The 13,089-nt window shown below is 41.3% G+C and overlaps 1 protein-coding gene across 9 annotated transcripts in view; it reads left to right on the top strand.

Moving 5' to 3' along the window:
* Positions 1-13,089, top strand: part of LOC122806326 (protein unc-13 homolog B-like) — a 2,554,726-nt gene that overhangs the window by 2,501,232 nt on the left and 40,405 nt on the right. The gene's annotated exons all lie outside the window — the stretch shown is intronic.

Consider the following 13,089-nt stretch of genomic DNA (forward strand, 5'->3'; position numbering starts at 1 on the left):
GGGCTGGGGGTGGGGTCGGGATGTGGACATCCAGTGAAATTAATTTATGGTCTGATCTTACCAATGAGGGATATACTTCTGGTGTGGAGCATAGAGTCCCCATGTTGGTAATGATTAGGTCTAGTATGTTGTCCCCTCTTGTGGGAGTGGTGACTAGTTGTTCCATAGCATTTGAGTTTATAATTCCAGGAATCTTTGGGCTAAGGTGCTGGGGCTTGAGTAGTGCTCCCAGTCAATGTTTGGGTAGTTGAAGTCGCCCACTATAATGGTGTTCAGAGAGATCTTCATGTTCTCCAATGTTTTCAGGAAGGCCGAATGGGATTCCTGACTTTGAGAGGGTGGTCTGTAGGATGCTATAAACTGAAAAGCAGTCTTGCCCACTGTTAGTTGCACATGGATAGTCTCCGATACTTTGTGCAATGCCACTAACCTGGAGGTGTGGATATCCTTGATAAATATGGAAACTCCCCCTCCTTTTGTGGTTCGGTCCAGGTTTTGGGGCCGAAAAGCATGATACGAGGTATAGCCTGGTAGTGCTGGGGTGCTCTCTGGAGCCTTGAACCAGGTTTCTGTCACTGCACAGATATCGATGTTCTCCATACTGAGAAGAGCTTTGAGTGCGTGCATCTTGAGGTTAAGACTTCTGGCGTTTAGCAGCATTACCCTTAGTTTCTTGTTCCTTGTGCTGTCTATGGGGTGGGTTTGACTTTTGAGCCTTGCCTAAAAAAGGCACTATGGGGGTGGCAAGAGCCTTTGCCAATATCCGAAAGCCCAGTGGTGACAGGTGCCTGCCATCCCTAGCAAAGCAACGTGGCTTGTCGAGCATGTCATCCCAGGCTGACAGACACTGGATCCCCTTTGAATGACACCAAAATTTTAGCCAATTGTTAAAATCTATCATTTTGTCTTTGTACTGTGGCATCATTCTAGGTGAGGGTAAGATGCTGCTCAAAGTCAGGGTCATACCAGCCTGGGCTACATGATCAGAGAGCTCCTCTATGTCTCTTTTCATGTAGTCCAGGGAGGTACGTCTCAGGTCATTCACACCAGCATGTACAATGACTGAGTCATATTTGTATTTGCTTTGGAGTGACCTGAGTGCTTGCGTTGTGTCGGATCCTAGCACCCGACAGGCAGCTCACCGTGACCTTCTCTTTATTCAGCCTGGTGAGTGGGACGTCAGTGTGTCTGACAATAGAGTCACCTATAACAAGAGTATCAGGTGTGTTATTCAGCCTTAAGGGCTGTGGCTGCTTGGCACACTGACTTTGTGGGTTATTTGTTGTGTGTGTTTTGTTTTGAGGTAGCGTTTGCTTGGATGTCTGCTTTGGAGGTCTCTGTTGCTTAGGTAGATTTTTATTTAGAGCCTCAAGTATGTTTTTGTGTATTTATGTGTTTGGTTCGCTGATGTGGTGGGACTATGTGATACTGGAATTGTGTTGTGTGAGGTTACCTTCTCCTCCTGACTGGTTACACCAGTTTTGAGATGAGAGAGCTCAGCCTCCAGTTTGGCTAAATAGTTGCATCTCTCACATATATTTGAACCTGTTTGGAGGAGGAGAGGGTTGTCCATGTACATGAGACAGTTGTAACATTGCCTCAAAATTCCCAGATTCACCAGCTGGACTGGAGAGGAAACCATTGACTGACCTTTGGACATGCTAGAGTAACAGGGAAACTGAATTTAAGACGGACCAATAGAGGACAGGGTAATCGTAGAGAGTATAAGAGTAAGTAGTGCTTATGGTTTAATAGTGCTAACTTGTAGGATTACTTAATTGCACCAGTGAAGGGCCTTAGAACGAGAATATGGTTTTTAAATTGAGAGATAGAGCAGTTCTAAGGGAAAAAGTGAAGAGCAGACTTTGTGGAGCCAGGAATAGTTTAAACCCAATTAGGTGGCGCTGCCCGTTGTTGCGCTATGCTCAAAAACTTGCAAAACCGCGCAAAAGAGGGTTTTAAGAGAGGAAGATGAAGGAGTTTTGGAATTGACCCAAAATGGCCAATAAAACTACAGTTTCAAGTCAGTAACCACTCCCACAGGGGCAGGCAGGCTGCTCAATGTTTTTCACTGCCACTTATCAACAGAGAGACTTTCCTTTAGCCCAAGCAAAAAATTGCCTCACAGAAACTTACAAACAGTTCAAGAACAGCAAGCCTGTAACTGAACTTTTTTAAATCTCAGAAAAGTGGGAAAAAAGCAAGATTTTTTTTTTGTTTTGTTTTTTCAGAGCTAGCAGAGGTTAACAAGTATCAACAAGTTATAACAGTGCAGTAAATGACCCCACACAAGAGTGCTAGGCCAAAGACAGATAAAATGCAAGTTTTGAGAAAAAACGATTTTAAAAATAAGCGCAAACAGGAAATTCAGTAAACAGCTCTAGGTATTGAGATGGACCCTTTAGGGTGTGAGAGAGGGGGGGGGACTTGGCAATAAATTGATCTGCCAGGATATTGGCAATATTTTTGGGATCAGTATATTTAATGCCATTCTGTTGTAGCTCAGAGCAGAGCTGAACATTGCCATTTAGATTCTTGACATAACTATAGAATGCCTTGTGGTTGTCTTTGGAATCTTTGGCAATTTTATTTTCATAACTAGCTTTGGAGGATTTTATGAGGGATCTCAGCTTCTTACTAAGGCTGGTAAGGGAGTTTTTTTCATCCTGGGATTTTCCTTTTTTCTGCATCAGTTTCTTCTTTCTGTTGTATAGTTTGTTTATGGCAGGGGACCACCAGATTGGCTTCTTTTTTTTGGAGGAAAGCATCTTGGTTCTATTTGGGATGGCACGATTCATGCATGAGTGGATGTGCTCGTACAGTGCCTTAGTGTAGGATTCAGCATTCGAACTTTCAGATTCCGCCTGTATGGGTGTCATGAAGTTCTTTTATTTATTATTAAATATATGTAAACCTTTCATTGTGGCTGATCTGTGTGGGATCTCAAGACAGAGTACAGGGTAATGTATTCCCAGATAGGGTCATCTTTCTCAAGCAATGTTTTTCAAGGGTCAATTGAAAAACTAGCTTGAGTCTTTGAAGGGGAGAAGAAGTGTGATGAAAGGTGGTATTGCCAGCACAGCTAGCTGGAATTGTGCAAACTGCTTTGTACAGACGTGTGTGTTGAAGAGGTATTTGTAAAGTACTGTGTCTGAAATGTAGCCACAGTGTGCCCTACTGGAAGAGAACAGAAATGTACCTGCACTATTGTAACTGTTTAAATGTATATGTTTTAACAGAGGAACATTTAGGCTTAACCTCAGTCCAGCAAACTTTAGAAAAATATTTGAAATTAAGTCACTTTATAGGCTAGGCCATAAAAGAGGCTATCTGACAAGTTTCAGTGCAACTTGAGACACAAAGTCTGTACTATGAAGCTTTCTGTATTGTCTGTGGGGTGAATTAATTGCAACTTTGGAAGCATGAAGGAATCCAATTGGTTTATGACTTCTGGCATCTGCCAAAGATCTGAGCAAAAGCCCTCATCTGTATATTTTTACAGGTAGATGCTAAATGCTGCCAGCATTGGGGGGGGGGGGGGGGGTTCCTGGGACCTAGAAGTCAGATGACCAGAAATGATGTAATTCTGCGAGCTAGCCCAGTAGTAATATTTTGGATATTATTTTGAGACGTCTCTTAGTGAGACAGAACATTCTGCATTCTGTCTTGGATCTGAAAACAAGAACCAGTCACCACATCATCTGACTTGCTCTAAGACGTTATTAGTGTATAGTAACTCTTAGATTCTCTCTCAGGAATATAGTGAAGCTTAGTTTAGATATTTTTCTTTGTTTGTCTGAGCCTGTACTGCAATGTTGTTTTAAATATTTCCTGCAATTTTGAACTCTGATGTCACTGAGAATACATATTTAGTATTGGCTTGTTCTTTTATTATTTCTTATTAAATATATTTAAACCTTTCATTGTGACAGATCTGTGTAGAGCTATTTAGGTTTTGAGCGTACCTGCATATTTATTTGGTGACACTGTGGGCCACTCCTAATAGCCTTGCTCTTGGTCAAACTACCATTTGTATTAGTATTAATATTACACAGTAAAATTGGATACCCTTTGTTAAGGGCCCTAAAGTAGCTGATAAGGAGTGACTGGTAGCAGTGTTAATAGGTTTATAGGTAGGTAGGTACTAGGCTATCTGTCTGAAGGCATTTATAAGCCTAGCCGGAATGTGTTGGCTTTCACCGCTCCCTTAGATTAGTTCTCTGTGCCTCTGTTCAGCAGGGCCATTGAAGTGATCCCTGGGGTAAACTTTCTGTTTCCCATCCACTCTTTAAGGTTTCTCTTGAAGTGGGTTAGCGAAGAGCTCTGCCTAATGTAGATTGGAATCTTGTTCCAGAGCATCGGAAGTCTCTGGAACAGGAAACTATCCCTCCATCATGTCCTATTTGTTGTTGTGGTGAGGTTTAGATCCCTATAGTGTGTGGCTCAAGAGGATATGGTTTTCTTGGGTCTATATTACATTAATGAAGTTTCAGAACTTCAAATACCATATGGTCGACACCATAAGATCGAAGTTCTGAAACTTCGAAAATCTAAAAAAAAAACCCAAACAAACAAAAGTAACTACTTTAAGCAGGGGGGCAAGCCCCCCTGCACCCCCACACCCCCGCTACTTAAATATACCAACTCCGAGATCGCACTACAGCATAGGAAAGGCAAATCTTCCCTTTCCGCACCATTCTCCGTTAAAGTGCGATCTCGGAGTTGGTATATTTAAGTAGTGGGGTGTGCAGGGGGCTTTTTTTTTTTTTTTTTTTTTTTTACATTTTTGAAGTTTCAGAAGTTCGATCATATGGTGTCGACCATATGGTATTCGAAGTTCTGAAACTTCGTTAATGTAATATAGACCCAGTTTTCTTTAGGTGGAGCATGTCCATCAATTCTGGGCTGGACATGGCCTTGTATATCAGGCAGAGATCACCTCTGAGTAGGTGGTATGCAACCGAGTACAGCTGGAGTTTCTTCAGTCGAGCTGCATAGGGCATCTGTTTGAGGCCAGTGATCCTCTTGGTGAGGTACTTCTGTGGTCTTTCCAGCTGTTGCAGGTGTCTGGAAAGGTACATCCCAAATGGGACATTGTACTCTATGATTGGTCTGATGAGTGATGTGTAGAGGGGCACAATGACCTCTTTTGATCTGGATGCAGACCCTTTTGTGATTAGGTGGGCCACATAGAAGGATTTTCTAATTACATTGGCAATGTGATTAGCAAATGAGAGGTTGCTATCTACTTGGGTCCCCAGCTCCCTTATTACGTCTTCCGTATTTAGGGGGCTACCACCTATTTGGTATTTTGTGGGTACTTTGTTTTTTTTCCAAAGGGGATGACTATGCACTTTTTGGCATTTAGCTTGAGGCCATGTTTTGACACCAGGTATCTGTCTCAGTGAGACCCTTTTGGAGGATGTCTGTGTCCGCCGGAGAGTCAATTATAGCCCCTAGTTTGCAGTCGTCTGCGAACTTGGTCAGCCATAGTCCTTCTGTGCTTGCCTGTACCTCTGAGAAGTATATGCCAAACAGGAGGGGTCCTAGGAATGAGCCCTGGGGAACGCCACTTGTAAACAATTTAGAGTCAGACCTAGCTCCCGCAACTCTTACCATGTGGGTTCTGTCCATGTGCCATTTGGCAACCCATCTCATGATGTAGGGGTTTATGTTCAGGCTGGTGAGCTTGTCTATGATACCTGAATGGGGAATGGTGTCGAAGGCCTTTGCAAGGTCTAGGTAGGCTGTGTGGAACACCTTTCCCCTTGTCTATAGCCTTGGTAACTTGGTAACTGTCTCTACCTTATAGTCTGGGCAGAAGGGGGGCATAGCTAGTAATCCCATGCCAGCCTTTCCCGTGTGTGTGTGTGTGTGTGTGTGTGTGTGTGTGTGTGTGTGTGTGTGTGTGTGTGTTTGGGTAAATCAAACCTCAATGAGTGTGGGTGCCAGCTACTTGGACAGGGACACGAAACACTGCTTGGACAGAGAGGGTGCTGGAGGTCTTGGCAGTCCTACACAGCAGGTTTCAAGGGAGGGTAAACCAAGTGTTTATAATGAGCTTTCTATGGGGGTAGGGTTCTTATCCAGCATTAGGAGGAGGATTCATATCATTTGGTTGAAAACCGTATTGCTTTGGATGAAGCAAGGATTTCTATTTTCTGGAAGGCTGTGTCGTTTTGAAACCTTAAAAAGGAATGTGGCTATGAGTCTAAGAGGATGTTCCTTCTGGAACAACCAGCAGGTAAGGCTATGTTTCAAGGCCTACAAGTAAGAGTGCAGTTGGGATTCATAAAGATCTAGCACATAGCATTGTGCTAATTATTATGAGCTGATTTTTTTCTTCTTAATTTAATGTGGATAGATATGCACCTCAGATACAATGGTGTTGAGCTAGGTATACTCTTTTAATTCTACTGAGTACAATTTTCTTTACATTAGTTAGAGAAATCATGGGTTTTTTAGACCATACTGTGACCACAACTGCCTAAATTAATGCCTCCAATAAAAGTTTCATAGACTGAAAAATATCTATTTTAATGGTTTTAGAGGGAAAATGATTGCAAACATGTTTAAGTGCTGAGGGGTTCAGTTTTTTAACTGACAAGTGGGTTGGAGTTAGCATTAAGAGGACACAAGTACAAAATTATATTTTCTGGCTACACCCCTGCTCAGATGCATGTTCATGCAGAAACGTTTATTTGAGATGCATATATAGCAACATTACTTAAACTATGAATGATGAACCCTTAACTGATATATGGTAATCAGAACTGTGCTGTGCCTCCATCTTTATGAATCCCAGCCTCTGTTTCTGGTCTGATTATTTTAAAAAACTGTGCAGTTTCACACTGTGTCTTCTGGCCTGTGGTAAAAACTTGATTGAGCTATGTGGAAACTCGCACATCAACTGTTTTTCTCTAAAGCTGAATTAACTTGCTCTTTGTGTTGAGATTAGAAGGCTGTAAGCTTTAGTCTGTTGAGCAACTAACTTCTACAGAATAAAATTTTGTTTACAGAAGGTCCTATCAAAATGCTGCTGCTGCGGTTCTAAAGAACTCCACGTCTCCATTGAAAACGGCTGGCTTTAATGTTTTGTTTTTTAACTGAATGCGACTTTCTCACATTTTAAAACCTAAATACAAGTTCACGTAGACTTGCAGTCATGCATTATGACCAGTTAACAGTGCCTGAGACACAGCTTATTTATTTTATATATTTACATTTGTTTACCTCATAGTATCCGACTGGGTCAGGTGCCCGTTTTTAGTGAAGACAACAAATAATAGAAAATATCAATGGAAAAAAATACAACACAGCATCACATACAATGTACTAGTTCAGAAATATCTGATATATTGATGAATGTATTTTGGCTATGGGAGTGAGAATGGCAATGGGTCAGTAGTTTGAGAAGTCTGTAGAAGGGCCGCCTTTGTGTAGGGGGATGATATGTGATATTTTCCAGAGGAGAGGTATGTATTGTTCAGAAACTCCAGCTCTACTCAGTGGCATACCTCCTGCTCAGAGGCGATCTGTGCCTGACGTATAAAGCCATGTCCAACCAGGAATTAATGGACATGCTGCACCTCAGAAAATCCAAATCCCATCAAGCTACACGCTCGAGAGACTTGAACCTCAGCACTGAAATAAATAGGACATGCTGGAGGGACAGATTCATAACCCAGAGGCCCCCTTCACTCTGGAATAAAATCCCAGTCCAGGTTAGGCAGAGTCCCTCATTGACTCTCTTCAAGAGGAATCTTGATGAGTGGATGGGAGATCGTAGGTTTACCCCGGGTATCACTTCTGTGTCACTGTTAGACAGAGGCACAGTATACTAACCTCGAAAAAGGGCATAGCAAAATTAATTTAAAATGGGTGGCGAAAGCCAAACACACTCTGGCTAGGCTTATAAATGCCCTAGGGCAGATAGCCTAGTATGAACCTATGAACCTAAGAAATGGAGCAGTTGACTAGTATAGATATAGGACAGGAGATAGAACTACCGGCTAGTTTGAGAAATTCATTGGAGAGTTTATTGACAGCAAGAGGACAAGGTTTTAGTTTGGTTAGGAGCTTTTTTTATGAAGTAATTTGTATGGGCTTGATAGAGAATGAGTTAGGGTGAGAAACAGTAGAGGTGGGTACTGTTGGGGTGAGTTACAGTTACTACTTAAGAGGGAGGTTATTGAATTAATAAAGTGAGAATTGAATTCTGTTGCTATACACTCAGATGTTGGTAGATGGTGCTGGGATCAAAGGTTTTCAAGGGTTTATGAGATGATTAATACTTTGCCAAAATTGTTGGGGTTGTTCTGGTGTTTTTGTTGGCATGTTTGGAAGTATGATTTTTTTATCATTGCCAGTTTGTTTCTTGGCTTGGTTTCATAGTTGTTGGTATGAACTGAGGATGTTTGTTTTTGGTACTTTGGTAGAGTGACCGGGTCCTATCCCTTTGTTTAAGCAGTAGTTTAGTTTCTTTTGTTAGCCAAGGTAGTTGTTTGGTTTTGTTATGAATTTTCCTCATAGGAGCTAGGTTATTTACTCTATCAAGGAATGTATTGTTAAAGTACTGTACAGTGAGGTCTAACTGGAGGAATTTTACTGGTGGCCAGTCACATTGTTGAAGCAGTGAATTAAATATAGTGGGGGAGAATTTTTTTTTTTTTTGCTGCGGATGTTTATGAATATCGAGTTGTTAGGTGTGCGAACACATTTCCTGATAAGAAAGGTTGGGGAATGGTCACTAAGCATATCTGGAAGGCAGCCTGCTTGGTAACCTTTGTTGCATTTATTTGTTAGTATCCAGTCTAGTATTGATTGTTATTTGGAATGTTTATCAATTTGAGTGGGAGAGTTAATGGTCCGAGAGAAATTGTAGAGGTTAATAAAGTTGGAGGGGTTATCAGAAGACCATGTAAGCCAGTCTAGGTTGAAGTCGCCTAGTACTATTGTTTCTTGATTGAAGTTAGTTGATACCCAGCAGAGGAGGTTTTCTATGGTGGGGTGGGTTTTTTCCTGGGGTTAAGTAGGTAGCAATGATTGTTACTGCATTGTGAAAATTGATTTCTAGATGTGTGGTTAATTTTTCGGACTTGGGGAGGTCAGGGGGAGTGCCATTTAATTGGACTAGTTTCAGGGAGTCTTTAAACATAATAGCAATGCCTCCACCCCATTTGTTTAACCTATCGCATTTAAGAATGCTATAAAGTTTGGCTTCAGTATTAAAACATTGATGCCTGCTCAGAAATGTTTTATAAAATTAAGGGGGGAGTTAAGCTGGTAACCCAGTTAGTCTCTAGTATGTTGTTTTATGAACACACAGAAAATAAAAATGAATAATCCATGAATAATTATTAATAATAAACAATCAAGAACCCTTAAGAATCGAAGTTAAGACAAGAAACATGCCATTTATCTTCAGGTAAATTTATCGGAGTTGTTACCAGGCAGATGAGTGCTGACAAGAGTTCTCGATCAGTAATAACCATCTGTTTCTTACAGAATGTGAAGTCCAGTTATGACATAGAGGTTTATTAGTTGTCATTTGAAGGAACAGTTGAGAGACAAGGTTGGCCAGCCACTGAGAGAGGAATCCCAAAAAGTATTAGATTTGGAACCAACAGAAGCCAGCTATTACAAGAAGTTAAATGAAGGTATTCTTACCTGGTTTGGGCATAATGCTAGTAGTTCATGCCTAAAGGTCCAACATGTGGACTTTTACCTTGAGAAAAATAGCTCATTCGAAAGGTTTGACTTTGACAATCTGGCACAAAAATGGTTAAAGCCAGAGCAGAACTCATCAATCCATTGTTTTAACTGTAATGGAGGTAGATTGGTTCTTATAATTATTTCCTCACCAGTGGATTAGTCAAGGGAGTCCAGAGACTGCAGGCAAACTCACACTTTGTTAAAAAGTATTTGGTAGTATATGAGGTGTCACAAAATATTTGGGATCATCCACCCCCAAAGAAGAACTCACAGAAATCGTGTAAATGGCAAGAATATTCTGAAGAGCAAGTTTGAGGAATAAATTCATTTGAATTTTCAGAGCTACAGAAACAATCTCAGGCTACAACTAAGCGAGGAAGGGAAATAGAGCATGATAAAGGAAAATAAATGTTTTAAATGTCCTAAACAGTTGGTATGCAGCTGGAAGTTACCCTCTGAATGATGAGCCTATGCAGTTTGATGCATGCAACAGGTGTCTTGAGTGCATAGCTAAATGCTGCCCCCTAGATAATTTGCCTGTGTCAGGTTAAGCATGCAGAGTGGAGGAAATTCATTCCATGGTGGTAACTGATGTTTAATCAGCTAGTAGTGAGACACATTTGTGTGTACAGCTAGTGCTGAATCAGCTAGTAGTGAGACACATTCCGGGTGCACAGCTGGTGCTGATTCAGCTCATAGTGAGACCAATTCCATGTGCATAGCTGATGCCAATTCAGCAGATAGTGAGACACATTCCATGTGTACAGCTGGTTCTGAATCAGCAAGTATTGAGACACATTCTTCATGTACAGCTGGTTCTGAATCAGCAAGTATTGAGACACATTCTTCATGTACAGCTGGTGCTGAATCAGCTAGTAGTGAGACACATTCCCTATGTACAGCTGATGCCAATTCATCTAGTAGTAAGACACATTCCATGTGTCCTGCTGATGTTAAATCGGCTAGTAATAAGATATATTCCATGTGTGCAGGTGATGCTTGGTAGTAAGATACATTCCATGTGTGCAGCTAATATTAAATAAGCTAGTAGTGAGATATATTCCATCTGTGTAGTTAATGGCGACTCAGCTAGTAATAAGACATATTCCCTGTGTACAGTTGGTGCTGAATCAGCTAGTAGTGAGACAAATTTCATGTGTGCAGTTAATGGCAATTCAGCTAGTAGTGATGTATTCCATGTGTGCAGCTGGTACTGAATCAGCCAGTAAACCCTGTGGGTTCTGTAAGCCCTAAGCCAGTTTGCAACCCTTGTATACTATAAAATGTTTTGTTTTATTTAATTTTGCTTTTCCTCCCCGGCCTCCCCCCTGAAATGGCTTACCCAGTCTCGGACTTTCCGTAAACCATCGAATATAAAAAATAAATACAATTTTTTGAAAAATGTATTTATTTTATTTTTGTGAGCCAAAAGCATTCCATGAGTGCAGTTAATGGTGATTAATGTAGGAGTGAGAAACATTCCATGTGTGCAGTTAATGGCAATTCAGCTGTCCTGATTTAGCCCTTATGGTATGGACTTTTATTTTTGCATCAGCAAATCATTATATACTCAGTTCAAGTTTATTTCTAAATTTCTCACTAAGTTTCTCTCTAACCTTAAATTATTTTGCCAAAACTATTTGCCATTAAAAAAAAATGTAAAATGATAATGCAATAAATAATGATATAAATAATGTATGTAGCTTGTGTGATGTCCCTGATGTCCCATCCCCGCTTAATATACCTGGCAATCAAAAAAGAAAGTGCCAATCAAAGCAAAGTGCTATTCCTGGGCCCAACTAATATTTCAGTTTAGTTTATACTTTACAGGTATTATCACATCATCTCATATTATTATAAAAAGTCAGCATTATTGCTACCGTGCTCTCTTTTTCTTTTTTTCACATAAAATACATAATACTTGTAACTCATTTCATGCCGTAATTTTTCAAAGGAATCCTGCCAAGTAGTGATATATTCCATGTGTGCAGCTGGTACTGAATCAGCTAGTAGGGAGACACATTCTATGAGTGCAGTTAATGGTGGTTCAGCTAATAGTGAGAAACATTCCATGTGTGCAGTTAATGGCAATTCAGCTAGTAGTGATATATTCCATGTGTGCAGCTGGTACTGAATCAGCTAGTAGTGAAGATGCATTCCGTGAGTGCAGTTAATGGCGATTCAGCTAGTAGTGAGAGACGGTCCATGTGTGCAGTTAATGGCGATTCAGCTAGTAGTGAGAGGTGGTCCATGTGTGCAGTTAATGGCAGTTCAGCTAGTAGTGATATAGTCCATGTGTGCAGCTGGTACTGAATCAGTTATTAGTGATCCGCATTCAATGAGTGCAGTTAATGGCAAGTCAGCTAGTAGTAAGATATGTTTCATATATACTGGAGGTGCTGAATCAGTTATTGCAGGGAGATTTTCCATGTGTGCAGCTGCTGCTGAGTTAGTAAGGAGACACACTCCATGTGTGCAGCTACTGCTGAGTTAGTAAGGAGACACATTCCATGTTTGCAGCTGCTGCTGAGTTAGTAAGGAGACACATTCCATGTGTGCAGCTGCTGCTGAGTTAGTAAGGAGACACATTCCATGTGTGCAGCTGCTGCTGAGTTAGTAAGGAGACACATTCCATGTGTGCAGCTGCTGCTGAGTTAGTAAGGAGACACATTCCATGTTTGCAGGTGCTGCTGAGTTAGTAGAGACACATTCCATGTGTGCAGCTGCTGCTGAGTTAGTAAGGAGACACATTCCATGTGTGCAGCTGCTGCTGAGTTAGTAAGGAGACGCATTCCATGTGTGCAGCTGCTGCTGAGTTAGTAAGGAGACTCATTCCACGTGTACAGCTGCTGCTGAGTTAGTAAGGAGACACATTCCACGTGTGCAGCTGCTGCTGAGTTAGTAAGGAGACTCATTCCACGTGTACAGCTGCTGCTGAGTTAGGAAGGAGACACATTCCACGTGTGCAGCTGCTGCTGAGTTAGTAAGGAGACACATTCCACATGTGCAGCTGCTGCTGAGTTAGTAAGGAGACACATTCCACGTGTGCAGCTGCTGCTAAGTTAGTAAGGAGACTCATTTCATGTGTACAGCTGCTGCTGAGTTAGGAAGGAGACACATTCCACGTGTGCAGCTGCTGCTGAGTTAGTAAGGAGACACATTCCACATGTGCAGCTGCTGCTGAGTTAGTAAGGAGACACATTCCACGTGTGCAGTTGATGCTGAGTTAATAAGGAGACACATTCCATGTGTGCAGCTGGTGCTGTAATCAGTTCATTTTGAGTAAAGAGTTTCTCTGCTTCCCTAACTTGTGAGCATACAATAATGTTGCATCACAAGAGTCCACAGCTGATGGACAGAATGTTGAAGAAGGCT

This window comes from Protopterus annectens, chromosome 1.part1 (genome assembly GCF_019279795.1).
Source record: "Protopterus annectens isolate FY-2018-M chromosome 1.part1, PAN1.0, whole genome shotgun sequence".
Taxonomy (NCBI): domain Eukaryota; kingdom Metazoa; phylum Chordata; order Ceratodontiformes; family Protopteridae; genus Protopterus; species Protopterus annectens.